Below are 17,954 nucleotides of genomic sequence, written 5' to 3'. Positions count from 1 at the left end.
CAGAAGTATCTGCGCCCTCGCTAGTCTCCTCCCTCAGTCCAGACGCTAATGAATAAAGACGGAGACCATGATTAGCAAACTCAACCCGGCTGTGCCAATCATGCCCACCTGGTACTGCTCCCGATAACAGCTCCCCACTGCCCCCCTCTCTCCTACAGCTGACTGCCATAACCACCCTCACCTCCACACACACACCTAAAGTTATCAGTCCCAGAAACCTGCCAGATTTTTAATGGGTTCTGTCTTGGCCCCATGTCCCATCTTTCCAAGTTTTCCAACAGACAAACCAATATACAATTAAATGGGCCAAGGAAAAAATATAACCACCTCAGCAGGTAGTAAACTTCGTTCCTTCAGATGAGGAATCCATGGAGGCTGTTTGGAAAACCTACAAAACCTTTGATTTTCTCACATCCAAGGAACTAATTCTAAAAGACCAAAAACCATCCCTTACTTCAAAATATCTCTTGTCAGTCACATCCTCATCCAACAATATTTAACTGAATATCAAACAGAAATGTTACAATGCCCTGTTTTAACCAGCAGCGGTGCTGAGTATGCATCACTCCCCTGCAGTGCAGGAGCACAGATCTGTCAGCTTGTGCAAAGAGCGTTGGCCTTTATTCTCCTCTGGTCTCCATGCTTGTTTGTTTTAATCCGTCCTGCCGAACAAGCCCGGGTCAGAACATCTTCCATTGAGACCCTGACTAATTCCTTCGCAGGCTACTGGGATTTGTAGTCAGCAATCCTCTGACATCACCTTGAGAAAAAAAAAAAACTGTCAACTCCCTGGCCTTGCTGCACTGTGTAACATGATAAGGTTAATGAGAAAGGCAGGGGAGCCTGGTCCCTGCTATGCTCATCCTCTCTACCCAGTGCTACTTTCCTCCAGAGACAATATCAAGCTATTCACTTTGAACGAGATAAATCTGAACTGTAATGACCTTAACACAATCTGTCTCACCCAACACTGATGCTTCTTTGTGTAGATGTTCCAACAGGAAAAATGTGAGGAGTCAGAGGCCCGTGCTGCTGCTCTTGGTGTCCAGATGGGGATGTCATTGATGAGGAGAGGTGTGGGCCAAACTGTCATAACATGCCTCGTCAGTAAGCAGTTTTAAAGGCACAGGGAAGAGATGGTGATGATGAACTGGTGTGTGTGTGTGTGTGTGTGTGTGTGGGAAGGAGGGGGTTTGTTGGTGACTGTGAAGAGTTCCCAGTGGAGCTGATTATCCTTTTAACTTATGAGACTTGGAGGTGGGCAGGAAGCAGGGGTGGAGGTGGTGGTGGGATTGTATGGCTGTGAACAGCAGGCTAATTAATTACACAGCGGCTTGTGGGAATATTCTGCCTAAATGCCAATCAGGTCCCTGTGAGGCAACACACTTAGCAACTCGAGCACACACATGCTGACAGTGAGTGAAAAGAACAAACAAAAATCTTGAATGATTTACGCATTCTGGAATTTTGTAAAGATCACGTACTGTGTCAGATTGATATATCTCAAGAAGAAGAGGTTTCCCACTTAAAGGGGAAAGACTTGACTATTGGCTGCCTAAAGATTCAGGCATTCTTGAAGATCACTGATACAAACAGGAAATTGCTGAAAAGCTGTCAGTTTTTTTGTTGCAGGACTGTAGCAGCAAAAGTATGATTTATCTGAGGTGAATTAAGGTATTTTATTGCTAATGAACTCAAATTTGGAAGAAAAAGATTTTCCTTTTTCTTTCAAATGTTATATAATCTCCGTTTAAATCTTTTGTGTGCTTTCAAACAAGTGTTTTAATATGATCTTACAGCCTCTTAACAACCTCATCCTTTGAAAATTCAGAAAGAAAATTTCAGTCAAATAGAATATGGATCAGCTAGTTCCCATCAACGAACTATGTGATTACACTCATTAGATGTGACAACATTACATAAGTAATCTAGCACCAGTAACTCTGCCCTTTGGCACATTCAGGGCAGGTTTTCTTTTTTGTTCTGTGTAAACAACATACTTTCTTCCTCCTTCAATGCAAGTCAAGACAGTGTGCCAGCAGATCAATGAGCAATGTAGGAATCATGTATTTAAACAGGTTCCCAAATATATTTTTAAAAATCAAAGTGTTTTTTATGAGGAAGAAAAGACATGTAACATGTTTGTTGTCTGCCATTTAGCCATCACCTCAATCGAATAAGGTTTGTTTTCCCTCATCCTTTTTTTCTACATACAACGGGGGGGCATTTCCCTGCCCCCCATAGTAGAATTGGAACATAAGGACAATGGGAGCTCAGTTAAAGTATGACTGATGTTTGTTCTTTAGGATTCACATTAAGTTGAAAATATATGAATAAATGAATATGAAACAGGATAACTTCAGTTAATAAATGTTTCCTCTGACTCATGTAGTGTTTTCAGTGTTTTCTATCAACTGGGGTGACATGCAAGGCCATGCGCTCGACCTGGTCATTCATAACTGCCCCCATCAAAAATCTGCTGGTGTACAATCTGGGAGTGTTCGGATCACGAAGCCATTTCATTGGAGTTGAACTTATCTCACCACTCCAAGCCAAAATGCCAAATTAATTTCAGAAACCAAAAAAACATCAACCTGGACAACATGACTGTGGACCTCCAGCAAATACCCTCCGCAAAATTCACATTAGCAAATTAATCAGTGGATTTTTTACAACAACACCCTGAGCAGTATCCTGGACCTCCACGCCCCTGTGAAAACACTAACAGTTACCTTCTCACACTCAGCCCCCTGGTTCACTTCAGATCTACGGAACAAGAGAGCAGCTGGGCGTGTACTCGAGCGGCGTATTGCACAAACTAGACTCACTGTGCAAAGATTGGCCTATCAAAGGCCTACTCAAAGTCATTTAGAAAAGCACGGTCACAGTTCTTCTCAAACATCATAAATACAAGTCCTGGAAACTCCAAGCAGCTTTTTTCTACTATAGATCATCTCCTCATGCCTCAAACTCTCTCACACCGATACCACAGAAGAGCAGTGGAATAACTTCATCATCTTCTTCAGGAAAAAGTCGACACCATCCGCTCTCTTCTCTCCAGCTCTCCTGCTCTGTCAGTCCCTACTGTCGACCCACTTCCTGAGATTTTTCAGCCTCTCTGCTGCTTCCCCAAGATCTCTCAGCGAGAGATTGAGCACATCATCCGCAGGATGAAACCCTCCACCTGTACCCTGGACCCTTTTCCTACAGCCCTGGTAAAATCCAACGTCTGCGCTCTAAGTCCCCTAATCACCCAAATCATCAACCACTCACTCCAGGCTGGATATGTTCTATCTGATCTCAAAACTGCTGTCATCAGACCCCTTCTCAAAAAACCGACCTTAGACCGAGAAATCATCACCAACTACAGGCCCATTTCCAACCTCCCATTTCTGTCCAAAGTGCTGGAAAAAGTAGTCATCTTCAGGACCACCGAAATTCTCACTTCCTAGTTGAGAAGTTCCAGTCCGGCTCCGTTCCGCTCACAGCACCGAAACAGCCCTGGTCAGGGTCACAAACAACCTGCTGATGGCGGCTGACACTGGATCACCATCGCTCCTCATCCTTCTGGATCTGTCTGCAGCTTTCGACCCGGTTGACCATAACATCCTCCTTCAGCACCTCCAACACACCATCGGACTCTCTGACTCCGCCCTGAGCTGGTTCCAGTCTTACCTGTCTGGAAGAACAGAATATGTCTCCTTGTGAGGAGCAAAATCGCAAACACTCACTCTCACTTGTGGAGTCCCCCAAGGGTCGGTTCTCGGCCCCACTCTGTTCACCCTCTACACTCTTCCCCTTGGCCACATCATCAGCCAGCATGGAATATCATTCCATTGCTACGCTGATGACATGCAGCTCTACATAAAAACTGACCCGATCTCATCTGCAGCCTCACTGTCAGGGTCATCATCATCACTGAGCTCCTGCCTTGCAGAGATAAAGAAGTGGATGACAGAAAACTTCCTACAGCTAAATAGTTCCAAAACAGAAGCTATTTTAGTTGGCACACCACACCAGGTCCAGTCATCCCCCATAACCCAAATCACCTTCTCTGGTCAAAATATACCCCTGTCATCAGTAGTCACCAACCTGGGTGTAAGATTTGATCCCCATCTTACATTTGATACCCACATTAAACATCTGTGCAAGACCTCCTTCTATCACCTCAGGAACATTGCCAAACTCCGTCCCACACTCTGTATGTCAGATGCCGAAAACCTTGTCCACGCCTTTGTCTCCTCAAGGCTGGAGTACTGCAACGCTCTCCTCATCGGGACTTCTGGCAAGAGCATTCAAAAGCTTCAATAGTCCAAAACAGCGCCGCTAGGATCCTGATGAGGATACGAAAATATGACCACATCACACCCGTCCTTCACTCACTCCACTGGCTTCCTGTCTCTTTCAGGATTGATTACAAGATCTCCCTACTCACCCATCAGTGCATCCATGGCAATGCCCCTCCCTACCTGGAAGATATAGTCTCACCACAAACCTCCTCACCAAACCTCCGCTCCAGAAACAAAACCTTCACCCTTCACTCCTCCAGGACCAGGCTGCGCACCATGGGGGGTCGAGCCTTCTGCTCAGCCGCTCTTCGCCTGTGGAATTCCCTCCCTTGTACTTTTTCTTCCACCGATGTTTTTTCTTTTTAAACCTTTTATCCTGTTTCTACTCTGTAGCACTTTGTGATTGCTTTTAGCAATGAAAAGTGGTCTATAAATGAAATTTATTATTATTATTATTATTATTATTATTATTAGTGGTCGTTTGTGTATTTCAATTTTGATTATATTTTAATAAAGGAATGATTTCATGCCATGTCGCCCTAACCATCACCCTTACCTTTTCAAGCCCATTAACTATGAGTTGGTAAAGACAATTGCAGACAAACACTGCTCTGAGGTGAAAAGTATTTGTGGCGTACCTCCTGTCGCTAGTGGGGGTGTTATTTTAGGAAATGGTCGATATGGTCGTTTTAAATACATACGACATGTCGTCGTATGAGTCGGAGGACTTGTTGACAGAAACACGTGACAGCCGTCATGATTTTTTAAGATGTTGTGATTTATAATGTGGAATTTTATGACAACCTTTGACCCCTAATTTCATTGTCACTCCAAAACTGAGAAGACAGCTGGATAGTGAAAGGGTAAAGGCAAAGAGAAAAATCATATACCGGAATATCCCAGCTTGGGATCAATAAAGTACTTATCTATATTTAAATAGACAGTTGCAAGATGATAGGCTAACAAGGCAGGTATGTAGTATTACTATTGGATAGATAATACCAGCTGATGAGCATCTGATCGCTGATCACAGCCAAGGAAAATTACAAAAAAACTAGAGTGTGCATGCGTGAGTGGAGGAAAGGCAGGAAGAATGGAAATGTAACTATTATAGTAGCAAGCATGAGAGTAGTCTTCCAGACTGAACTTACACTGGTTTAAACATGCAACCAAAGCGACCAAAGAGGTTATCATGTTTAAGAGATGGAACAGCCCCAAATGAACGAGTCAGAAACCTGATCTCAGTCTGACTTAGCAGTGAAGTTATCAAGCAACGGCACTGGCAGCAGCCAATCAGATCAAATTCATACAAGTCCTTTCTGACATTAAACGTCACAGTGAGCCTGCAGAGAGGAGGCAGAGGCCGCTGGTGAACCTATGTGTACATCTGGTTGTGGATTTTATATCCCATGTAGACATTGGAGCCACAACTAGCATACCATGTATATACACAAGAGCTGGCTAAGTTGTTTCTTTTGTTATAATAAAGTTTATTGTTCAACTAAAATATCAACTCTCAGCTACATTTTTGGGGATTGATTACATTATCTTAGGAATCATTGCCAATTCTTTTTCTTAATATGTATGTATTATGGCCGATTTAACGGTATCGAAATTTTTTACCCCTTAATATCAGTATCGGCTTCAGCCCCCAAAACTCCATATAGTTTGGGCTCTAGTAGCACTTACACTTATCCATATAAATTTGTCGAGGGTTCCCCCACCTCTCCACCTGGTTGCTCCCCCTCAACGTCTAACCTGATAATCTCCAAACATTTACTCCGCATTTTTATTCTTTCTGGCAAACTGTAGTTGTGAGTGGGTATGATGTGAATGCTTTGTTGTACAGTAAAGCCAGAAGCAGATGGCATAACGTCAAAGTGTTATAGTTGTTTCAGTTATTTGTGTTGTTGTTTTTTTTGTTGTATTTACTATATGCCAACTGACTTGCCTGAATACAGCTTTAAAACATATTTTGGTATGTAGTGGCTTTTCTGTTTTAAATTCCTGAGGCCGCACTTCATTAAAAAAAATGGAACTACATATGAAAACAGGTGGATGGAGATGCACCTGTCAAAACAAAGTCATTGTCTAAGCAATTGTTTTGCTAGGTACTTGTAAGTCATTAATGATTTTAAGAAAATTAAACACTGTAGGAAGTTCTTTCCTAATAACTAATCCCTTATGCAAAATTTATGGTAACTGTGATGGGGAGACAATAATACAGATGTCAGTGAAGGACAACCTTCACTGCTGCTGCTGTGAGGGGATTTCAGGGAAGATGTTGCTACTTAATCACTGAAAGGAATTATGTATGAAGGCAGCTTTGTAGGTTCTCCATCATTGCGGACAGTGCACGCATGTCAGCTGCCTTGCTGTATATGCTGCCAAGGTTCAAAGATATTTTGAAGAGCTTGTGCAAATTTTGTTTTCGATGAGTTGAGTCATATGCGTTATGAAACGCTAATTATAACTATGATTCTGGGGTAAGTGTTGATTGCCGCATCACACTTTTCTCTCCTTCGCCCACGGTGAGGCCTACAACAAGCTGTCCTGTGGTATCAGACGACCCCAGTCTGTAGGCGGCTGTTTGCTTGTGGATGTTTGCTTCTATTGGTAGCGCACATTTCTGGTGGGTCCTTATAAGTAGCCCCACCTCCAGCAGAACCCCATTGCCTGGTTTCCCTAGCTGCATCAGGCGGATGAGTATTTGTTCAGTACACAATTATGTCATTTGTATCCTTCTTCACTCCTCACAGAGAGGCCGCCTGCTGCAGCTCAACACAGCAGACTACTGTTATTTAGTGTCTCTGGTTGTGTGTTTGTGTGTGTGTGGGTGTGTGTGTGTGTGTGTAACACATGGTAAATTACAGTATCTGTGTTAAAATGTGGTAATCTTAAATTCTCACATCAGAAACAACAATATCATTATGAGTGTTTGAGTGTGTAGAATTTTAGCATCTACATACTAACTGCATGTTATTGTAATTTTATGAGGACCAGACTTACTGTTAGACCTTATGGAGATCAGACAGAGGAAAATTAAGTGAAAGTCCCAGGCAGCAAAATGACTGAGCTCCGTGGAGAGAAGTCCGGCATAGATTCTGCACAGATTCTCTCCATATGCTGCTCTTAGCCTTCATTGGTTGGACTGTGGAGTCTTGTGTATGCAGAATGTCTTTACACTTTCCTGGCATGGCTCTTAGCACATCATGTCTGTGCTGCCTTTCACAACACCTGACGCATGCTTGTATCCAAGGTCATTAATGTCCTTTTTATTTTTTCTTGTGAGATAACTTTGAGATGATACTGTGTAATTTTCAATGTGTGGAATGTCTGGCCTCCAGGCCTTATACGGCCGGTGAGGAAAAATTATAAATTACAAAACAACAACAAAATACAGTACATCAAAATTCTCATAACAGCTATTTAATTTTTCTGGGGTAAGATAAACATAAAAAAGTAGACCAACATGTTCTTCAGGGTGGTCCCTTCTGGCTATATGTCTGTCAGGTCACAGTCAGACTGAATTCAACACATGGAGCTATTAATCTCATGAATTGAGTAATTCAATATCCTGGAAAACGTCAAACGGAGCCCCTCAAGTGGTGACCTAATGCCTCATAGCTATAAAGTCTAATCACTAAAATCATTGCAGATCTTTTTAATAAACCCCTCATGTGGTCTGTCTCTTATCCCTCACTGTACCTTTACAACAACCTGTTTTATCATACCAAAGAACAGGACGTGATGTAATATGACATGACATTGTCACGTTGATACTCCAGTCCTCATTGGCAGAATTGCAAGATCAAGACGTTTGACATGCATAAATTGATAGCAGACAGTGAACATACCATAACAATAAAAACTTTGAAAAAACAAAAACCTGATTGAACCAAATTCTATTCTCTGATAATTTGAACAGTATGACAGAACAAGCATTGTCTCCAACTGTGATATAAATGCTGCTTTTTCCACACAAAAATCAGTGACCAATTTAAGAAGGGCGGAAAACAATCAGATATGAATTTTATCAGATAAATGATCAATCTGTACTGTACCAACAGCATGGGTCACATATATTTGTACAGGAATGTGATGGCACTGCAAAGCTCTGCACAGAAATGTTCAGGCTGTGGGTGAGGCCTTGCAATCTTTAGTGGAAAAAAATCACGTAAGAGAAATTAAACTCCCAATCTCTCTTCACCTTTCGTGGGAAAAAGGCTTCTTTTGCCAACAGTGTACTGTAGTATTCATCATCCAGGCTGGCTATGCCAAATACTGAAGGCCTGACGGAAGGTGAAGGTTCTTTATTTCCATTTGATCTCTCTCAAGTTGGATCCCAACCGCAGAGGGTCTTTGATATCCTGCAAGAGGATGTCTCAGAGGAAGCCTTTTATGATAAGCCAAGCTGGGTCGGCCCTGAGAGCGATGCATGTAACTCGCTGCTAAGCCAGCCAGCATGCTCATTCTCTCGCCCATTTTTTCCAACTAGGCTGGGGTTTCCTTTTGTCTCTCTGTGTTCAAGTCTGTTTACCGGAGAGACCAGCAAGTACACTTTGTTCTCTGTGTTAAGTTTTAGGAAATATTCGTGCATCTTAGGCCAAAAAATCCCAATGCTTTTCAAGCTTTTTATAAGTTTTCAACTAGGCACACAAAAGCACTTGAAGGAACTTTGGGAAGTCTTATATTAGAGCAGTCATAAGGAAGATTACACATTATGTACAGGGAGAAAAAAGGTTGAATGTAATGCTAGTTTTAGCAGAAAATAGTTAAAGGTATTTAACAGCACTAAATAGGACATGTTGATACTTTTGTCTTTTGTCTTTAACATTTTGATTGAAATTAAACTCAAATCTAAACCTGTGCAATTACTTTCAAATTGAAAAGACATAATCATAATCATTATCATAATGACTTGAAAACTGCTTTGAAACAGATTTTTAAAAAATGTCCTTGAAAATGTCTATTTCCCTCTCAAACACTATGGCAAAGTGTCTTTCTGGACACCTGTCTTGTATAGATAAGATTGAATTCAGAGATTTCAAAAAGGGGATGTTCAATTCAATGGACTGTGAAATACACAGGATATATCTGATAGTTTCTGGTCTTCAGAGAGGGCGTAGGGATTGGGAAAGTCGCAACAACACAAATGATGTTCAAGCAGACAGAGGTAGTGCCGAAATGGACTAGTGCCAGTGTGTGGCCTTGATCAGTGCCACTGCCACCATATGGCAGAATCATGTGCAAACTGAAGTCAGTTCCATGTTAACTACTATCACAAATGCCAACTGACTGTGACTGAAGAATAAATAAAATGAGCAAATGTTATGCTACTGTCCATTGAGCTGCACCTTCACGAGGTAGGCACATGAAGTTTAGGTCAAACTCCAGCATTGATTTAATTTGGCCAATTACATGCAAAGATATATTGCTCCGCTCTAAACAGTAATATAAAATAAGAATCAAGATCAACTGTGTAAACCTTAAAAAAATATTGTTCCTCAATATTTAGATACTTGAAATCTGAATGAACTGAATAATGAAATAAGTTGAACAGCCCTATGCTTTAATTAATTGAACAACTATCTGCTCATTACCATTATGGTTTATTTTAAATTGTACAGCTTTTTGCACATCTTTGACAGGGAATTCCAACAATGCTGGACCTGAATGTATAATTATTCGGAGCTCTTGATACAAGGAATATAAGTTTGTGAAACTAAATGAGTTGTATGTAGAAGTATGTTTTAGTTGTAATTTAAAGCCATACAAGGTTTGTTTACATTTAAAGTTTTTGTAAAAATAATATAGCTAAAGAAGCTTGTATTTTGAATTATAGTGAAATAATAACAATTAAAAGAGCGCACTGTCCATCTAGAAGTCTTACCCTTCAAGATTTTAAACACACTTAGATTTTATTAAATAATTTGAATTGATACTTTGACTTCAGTTCTTTTTCTTTGACAATTCCTACCATTACTAGTATGGAGATTTTGTTTCCCAAAGCCACATCAATGAAGAGTGAGTACAGTGCTACACTTGTCCATGGCACTTACTACTCAGCTTTGTAGTGGTTTGGGGGAATACTACAGTAGGTGTGCATATTTAAGGGTAGATTTTTGGTCCCAGCCGAGCCCTGCCCTCTTGTGATATCCACAACCTTATAGGCTAACTCAGAATTTTTGACTTATCACAAGTTGTGACATCACATTTTTTAAAAACGGCAAAGGCCATTGAAGTGAATTTATTCTTACCTCAGAAGTTTATAATGCGTCTGAAAAAAATGTTGATTTCTCAACGCCCTCATCTTTGCTGACACTAATGTAGCATCCATGCAGCCATTACCTTTAAGCTTAGTTCTTGTGACTCAAACACTTGAACGCCAAGCAAATAATGCACACAACTTCCTAATTAAATAGGCATTGGTCATTAGTCTTTGGCCCTTGGTCAATTTTCCAAGGGAGAAGGAATCTTGCAGTGAATGAAAAATTCATGGGCACTGCTACAAACTGACTTTTATTGTATTTGTGTTGCTGGCTCTGCTTTCGATACTTCTTACAGAAATGTAACTCTGACTGTGCTATACATACTGTATGACTAAAACTGTGCTCAATTCCACTGCCACTTCATGCAAGAAGACTGTGTATGTTGTGTGGGGTTTATTTGAGTGTGTTGGCAGTGGTAGTTGTGGTGGTAGAGGGGGGGGGGGGGGGGGGGGGGGCAATCATCTAGACACAATAGGAGCCAACAGATGTCTCTCTTTCTCTTTCTCCCTCTCTTCCTTTTGATTTGTCTCTGCAGTACGTAGGTGGAGCTCACCAGCAGAGATAGACGGAGGGAGAATAAAACAACAAAACAAGAGCAATGTGGCTCAGCCATTTTGCCATTACATTGATTTATTCTCCTTGTTTAAGGCCGTGCAGAATTGTTTTTTTCTCCTTGTTGTTTCTCAAGCGCCAACAGCAACACAACAATTTTATTCCATCTTGCCTAGCGATTGCCCTTCAGAGATCCAAGTGTGTGTGTTAAATGCATCTTTCATGATACAATGCAGATATCTATGCACACTTGTGTAGCACAATGTGGAGTCGGCTAAGAAGAGGTGCAAGACGATTTGTTTGCATTACAGCTTTGAGAAAACAAAGTGTGATCACCTGCGCTTGAGAAGAATAGGGTTTGTTTTTACTCCACATTGTCAATAATGTAATAATGCTGTGGGTAGGGTACAGGCAGAATAAAGTGGTATCATTCTGTTATCGCTACAACACCAGTAGTCTGCATGTACAGTATCATCAGATCCAGCTCTGTCTCCTTTGCTTTTCTTTTGTAATGTAACATACAATGAGGCTACATCCATATTACTACGTTTTCGTTTTAAAACAGCGTTTTCAAATTGAAACGATCTCCGTCCAGACAGGCATTTTAGCTCTGTATCAGTAGGAATCTCTGCCCACACACCCAATGTTTTTCACGTGACAGTTCGCATACACTGAGGATGTGTGTACAGGTGTAAACAGGAACAATATTGTCTACTCAGCAGTTGGTTACTTATATACAGGAAACACTAGCAACAAGAAACAACAATGGTGAATAGTACGATGAGCGGATAGAGTCGTTCATCCACCAACCCGAACGTTGGCGGTTCGATCCCAGCTTCCGCCAGTATACATGCCGTTGTGTCCTTGGGCAAGACTTAACACTAAATTGCCTCTGACGGCTCTTCCGGCAGTGTATGAATGTGAATGTCTGTGACAGAAAAATGCGCGGTAAATAGCAGCACTGTATGAATGGGTGAATGTGACTTTCCTGTAAAGCGCTTTGAGTGGTCTATATGACTAGAAAATCACTATATACTGTAAATACAGTACATTTACGAGCAGGGATTTCTGAGTAAGTATTTACTTTCTCAGAAAGTAAATACTTATCATTAATGTTTTTTTCAGTAAAAACATTAATGATATTTAACTTATCAAACCCACCACCAGACGGATGAGTTGGAGTCTGTCTGATGTTTGGATGAAGTTGGTAATAAGGCAACTAATTTGCATTCACCGCTGGTTTTTGACTCCTGACTGACAAGAGACGAACCAATCAGAAAGCCAATGAGGGTGACTACGTCATCGTCTCCAAATGTCTCTTGTCAAATGTTTTTGCCCGCCTTTTATAATGTGTTAATTTAACACATTATAAAACATTATAAAGTTTTTAATGAAAAAAAACCCATACAATTTGAATTAGCTTAAGAGGCTCTCTGGGAAAGTTTTGTATAATCATCTGTGGCTACAAGTCTACCCACAGATGAGTACAAGTCTATATATATATGGTCTGTTTAATATTTAGGTACCCATTGGATGAGTAATTTGTGATTTTTTTTTAGCAGACACAGAAATTTCTGCTCATATGCAGAGGATGAAAAAACACTGAGTTTAAATGTTTTTGCCTGTAGCATAGCAGTCTCCACCTGCTGATTCTGAAATTTTCCACAAATAATGTTTTCAATTCTGTTAAGCCTCGCTCATAAAAGCCGACAGAGCTGAACCAACAAATCGACAGGAGATTAGGCTGAGTTTTTATTGAATCTTTTACTGGGTTACACAAAGTCACAGGCTGAATTAGCAAAGGTACTGTGGAACTTCTCTGAATGGGAAGTGGGATCCGGGGTGAAATCCAGTGGGCAGATGACGGAGGGATCTGGGGCATCATGAGCTAGAGGGATCCTAGTGTGGGGAAACCAGAGCGGTGGAAGCGGCTGTACATGGCAGGAGGAGAGGCTGAAGGTGATCTGCTGGCAGAGGAGATCAAGGTAAATACTGTATACTGGGAGGTAATGGAATGAACTGGCGAAGACTGAAAAGGAGGACCGGGTATTTAACACAAACAACACAGAAGAACATAGGGACAGGGAAGTGGTAGACCCTAACAACTTCACCCAGCAGAGCCTTGTTGGCCACTGGTCATACTGTACACATAAGACTCACTAAAGGCCAAGTTTCCACATCTGTGTGACGCAAACTTCTTTGTTCGCTTATTTTATGAACTGTACATATGGATCAATGATTTGACATTAAGATGGACGACTTTATATGAATGAAGTCAAAATATCTAGGATTAGGGTGCTGCCATGTTGTGCTGGTGACGTAATTCAGAACAAGAGTTTGGACGGTATAGATTGTTGAGTAGAGCCACGGTATTGTTGTTTCAGTGATACATCTGCACAACTAATCACAGGTCATTTTCATCAATCAATCATGGCGCCTCAGACAGTTTTCATAGGATCAAAAAACAAATTAAAACCAAACTAATCCGAAAAATTAACACTTAACATAAATCAGTGTGATAAGAACTAAGAACCATCAACATGTACTTTGCCTTTTTGCTTTATCCCATGTCCCATCTGCTGACATAGAGGAGCCAAGGTTTATGACCCACACTGCAGCCAAACACTGTGGAGTGATTGAAATATTTTCGCATCATTTTTGGGAGTTTTCTTGTTGTCCATCTTTATATGCAGTTATTGGTATGTACCAGCCTATGCTCCACAGCCTTGATTCCGTTCTTGTTAAGCAGTAATACACAAGTTGCTTGCTGTCAGGAGGTTGCTCTTATGTTTACCAGTGTGAATGTGTGGAAAATGTGCGTACACATACCCCTGACTAAAGAGCGTGAGTTGTTGCTACATTCTACCAAATGTTATCAAACTGTTTAACTTAACACATCTCATCCGAATTCCTGTTGCCTATAGTTATGTTGTCTCGAGCACTGATCGTCTTCCACTGACTTTCTATCCATTCAAAGTGTCTCTCTCTGAACACAGGTTTAGACACAAAAAGCATTATTCCTCCTCCTCCACTTCTAACGTCTGGACCAGAGTCAGTCTATCCCAACCCCCTCTTCCTCCTCCCTCCTTCCTCCTCTCCTCACATGCTCCTTGCCTGGATGCTGGAAGCCCTCCAAGAACTTATGTAGAGGGAGGGAGGTAGGGGGTGGTCATTTGTGACAGAGAAAGGCAGAAGCTCTGAGCATTGCTGGGCAGAATGAATGACCCTCAGCCGCACCAAAGCCTGAGGGACTGTTGGCCAACTGATGGCTCTGTTCATGATGTCCAGACACAGATGCTGCAAAGGTTTGTAGGGAGAAGACATGGCTTTCAGTGAAGCCCCCAGCAAACCCCAAGGAGGGGGAGAGGTAATGTTTAGGCCATTTTATACACTGTTAAAAATAAGTGACTTACAGAAACCTTTCTTGTAGATATATTTACTGCAGAATATTACTGCACTGGCAGATTATATATTTACAGTGGAAACATGTTTACTTAGTTTTCTGAGAAACATGTATGAAACAAAGAAATGAATCCCTAAATAAGAAACACCAGGCAACTGCGTGTGTGTGTGTGCGGATGCGTGTGGGCGTGTGTGTGTGTGTGTGTGTGTTAGTGGCCAAAGAAGTGACATTTGGAAAGTTTAAACTTACCCTGCATGCAGTATTCATGTTTTCTCTTTTCAGCTCACAGGAGATTTTGGTCATATATCATATAATCAAAACTCATAATCAGTGAAACAAAGAATCTATCACTGGCAACACAGAAGTGTTGAGAGTTAACGGAACAGTGTAACCAGAGTCTATTACCTGGACACTCCTAATATGAACTGTGGAATGTTTTCCAAGAGCTTGTAAGCCAATAGCAGCAATGGCAGACAATACTGAAATCTTACAATGAGCAAACTAATGTATCACTTCAATTATGGTGGTTTTAATAAATCAGTTGGTTTAGTAAATAACCAGAAAGCCAAGCCACATGACACACAATCAGCTTCCCACATGGCGGGTTGAAATAATTAGTTGATTTATCGCTCAGCTAATCAATAACAATTAAAACAGCAACATATTGAGAATCAATTTATTGATATATTTATCGCCAAAAAAATCCACTTCTCCTAACAACCAAACAATTTCAAAACGAGATCCTGGGTATTGAAAGGTCACAATACATAAAAGATAATCATTCATTGCAGCCACAGAAGGGGTTGCAGAGATCTCTGTTCACAACACTCTGGCTGCAATGTGTAAAGCATGACATCTAAAGCAGCTGGTGACACTCTGAGAATAAAAGGAGACAAGTGGCTGTTGCAAATGTGGCAGTCAGAGGCAAAGACAGCCATGCTCACAGCATTGGGACAAAGGGGGGAAATGCAAAAAAAAACCTGAACAAAAGAAAAACTGACTACGTTTCTATTTTCTCAATGTTTAGCACCAATTTAGAAATGAAGAACACTGTTATTGGATGACTCTGAAAGACCCTAGTCTGCCTGGAATAACTTGTTTCACCTTCAATACCTTTTCCTTTTATTAATCCTTCGTTTATATAATATATGCACCTGGAAAATCCAGTACACTTAAGAATTAGTACCAAAATTAAAATCACTTGCTAGGTTTCCAGTCTTTTTGCAGTGTGTCCATCTGGTCCCACAGAGCACTGCGAGAGAAACTGACTATTGAGCCATCCAATGGCACTGGGCCTTGCCCAGCAGGGCTTTGTAACAGAAGTGGCCCAGTCCTGTTTTGTCTGACCCATAATTCAGCGGGGAAGCCTCAGAGATAGTGAATATCCCTGCCAGGAAGCATAAAAAAAAACGCACCATGCTAAACCACATGAAGAAGAAAAACGAACTGCATCAAGGGGATAAACAACCATGTGAAATAGCAGTGCAAGAGGAAAAAAAGCTGAAACCACACAAATGCATCCAGGAATAGATGTCTTTAAAGGAGCAGACATCTGAACCATTTCCACACAAAGGCACCAGTGACGGCCTCCACTCACTCAGCCTTAATACATTCCAAACACCGCCAGCTCCCTGAGGAAACAACATGTTCATTCAGCTCATGTCAACAGTATGCAGGAATATGAGGATTTGTATAGCTGTGGGCCTGTTAGTATCTAAGCTCTCCTTTAACGGGTTGACAATGTGTACAGTTGACTTAAAGATGCAACATCAGTGTTGCTTATTACGGAACTAAAGTTAGATTTTGTCTTTTTCCTCTTCGGTTTTAGACAGATTCCTGACCTATGAATCAATGCTGAATCTTTGTATTTGTTCACAGATTTAAGTCTTGTGTTGTGTTCACTGACATCTGTTTCCTCTGTGTGAAGGCATTTCATTATAATAACACAATTCTTCTATCAGTTTACACAACATGAGCCCACCAATATCCCATCCAGAAAAACATAGGGGTCTGCAAATGCAGATGCCCTGGCTGCAATGTTTTCATTTGTGGAAGATGACTTTGTGAAGCCTCACAACAACATGGTGACACATAGCAACACACACATTTGTACTGTCAGAGATCTACTGCAGTGTTGTTCTTGGCAGACTGGTGAGGTGGACCCCACAGATCCCCAGCCAGTTTGAGTAGATGCAAGGTACATCAACAAACAATACACTGCACAACTATCCGGACTAGCTGGTGGTGCACAATACTGATATTGTCGCAGTGATAGCTTGATGTGTTGAGGTGTTGTTGAGTCACAGGAGGCACGGAGGAGGGACTGTGACAGAAACCCCTTTGGGTTACTGGGATATGGGTTCAACAGTGACATTGGTACCTTCTCTCTAATCCTTCCTGAGGACAAAATATTGTGTAGTGGCACCTCAGTCAGGCTACATCAGTAGTGTAGCTGTTGATCCTGTTCAGTAGGCACCAGTCATTTAGAATGCAAACTTGTGTTCATATACCACTGGAGATATGCCAGCATACTCTATGAAAAGCAGAGAAAAGCTGTTTGTTGATTGTGTGAGAGCGGCAGCAGCAGTACAGAGTACAAACAGTGCAGACAGATCGCCGAGCTTTGAAGAAAAGCTCTCCCCTGCGAGCTGGCCAGCTGTTTATCACTGACTCAAACCAGTCTGTCTCTTGCACACTATCCCATCTTTCTGTCTGCACATCACTCAGTCTGTTTATATCCTCTTATCTGTTCCTCACCGAACGTCTGCCTCTCTCTGCCTCTCATCTTGTGGATCTTTCTTCATCAGTGAATGAGTCTGCTGCAGTGGGCAAAGCCACCTTTATATTTACAGAATTGAGTTTGACACATTTCATCTTTGCAGGAATTAAACTAAATGTTTGCCTGCACCTTAAAGGAAAAAAACAACCTTTTTTCCATATATGATTGGCGTTGGATTTCATATTGTGCATCTTTGATTTATAGTTATAGTTGACAATGTGTTGACTTTGGTGCTCCATGACTGGCTCCTCGTCTGTGTGCCCATCATCCAACCCTATTCCCTCTCCCCACACTAATCCGCCGTTGTCCTTAATCTAGCTACTCTCACTCTCGATAGGAAATCCACTGCAGCTCAGAGACAGGTTTACACATGCCCCTCACCACCCACCCCCTACGAGGATCCTCTTTCTCACACACTCTGCGGGGTATCATGGGAAATTCTTGTAACCACGCCTTGAAATGTTGCTCTCTCTCTCTCTTCTCTAATTGTTGGAATACAATCTAACATTTCAATCATTTTCCACCACATTTTTCTTCATGTGTACTGACACCAATATCACACTTTCATATTTGCAGCATAACAACTAGACGCCTGTTATATCTTCATGCAGACCAAGCTAGTCTCCTGTGTGAAGGGTCAGGGCTTATACAGTTAATTA

The sequence above is a fragment of the Scophthalmus maximus genome, chromosome 3, assembly GCF_022379125.1.
Source record: "Scophthalmus maximus strain ysfricsl-2021 chromosome 3, ASM2237912v1, whole genome shotgun sequence".
Taxonomy (NCBI): Eukaryota; Metazoa; Chordata; class Actinopteri; order Pleuronectiformes; family Scophthalmidae; genus Scophthalmus; species Scophthalmus maximus.
The sequence above is the reverse complement of the archived record's forward strand: the minus strand, read 5'-3'. Positions refer to the sequence as shown.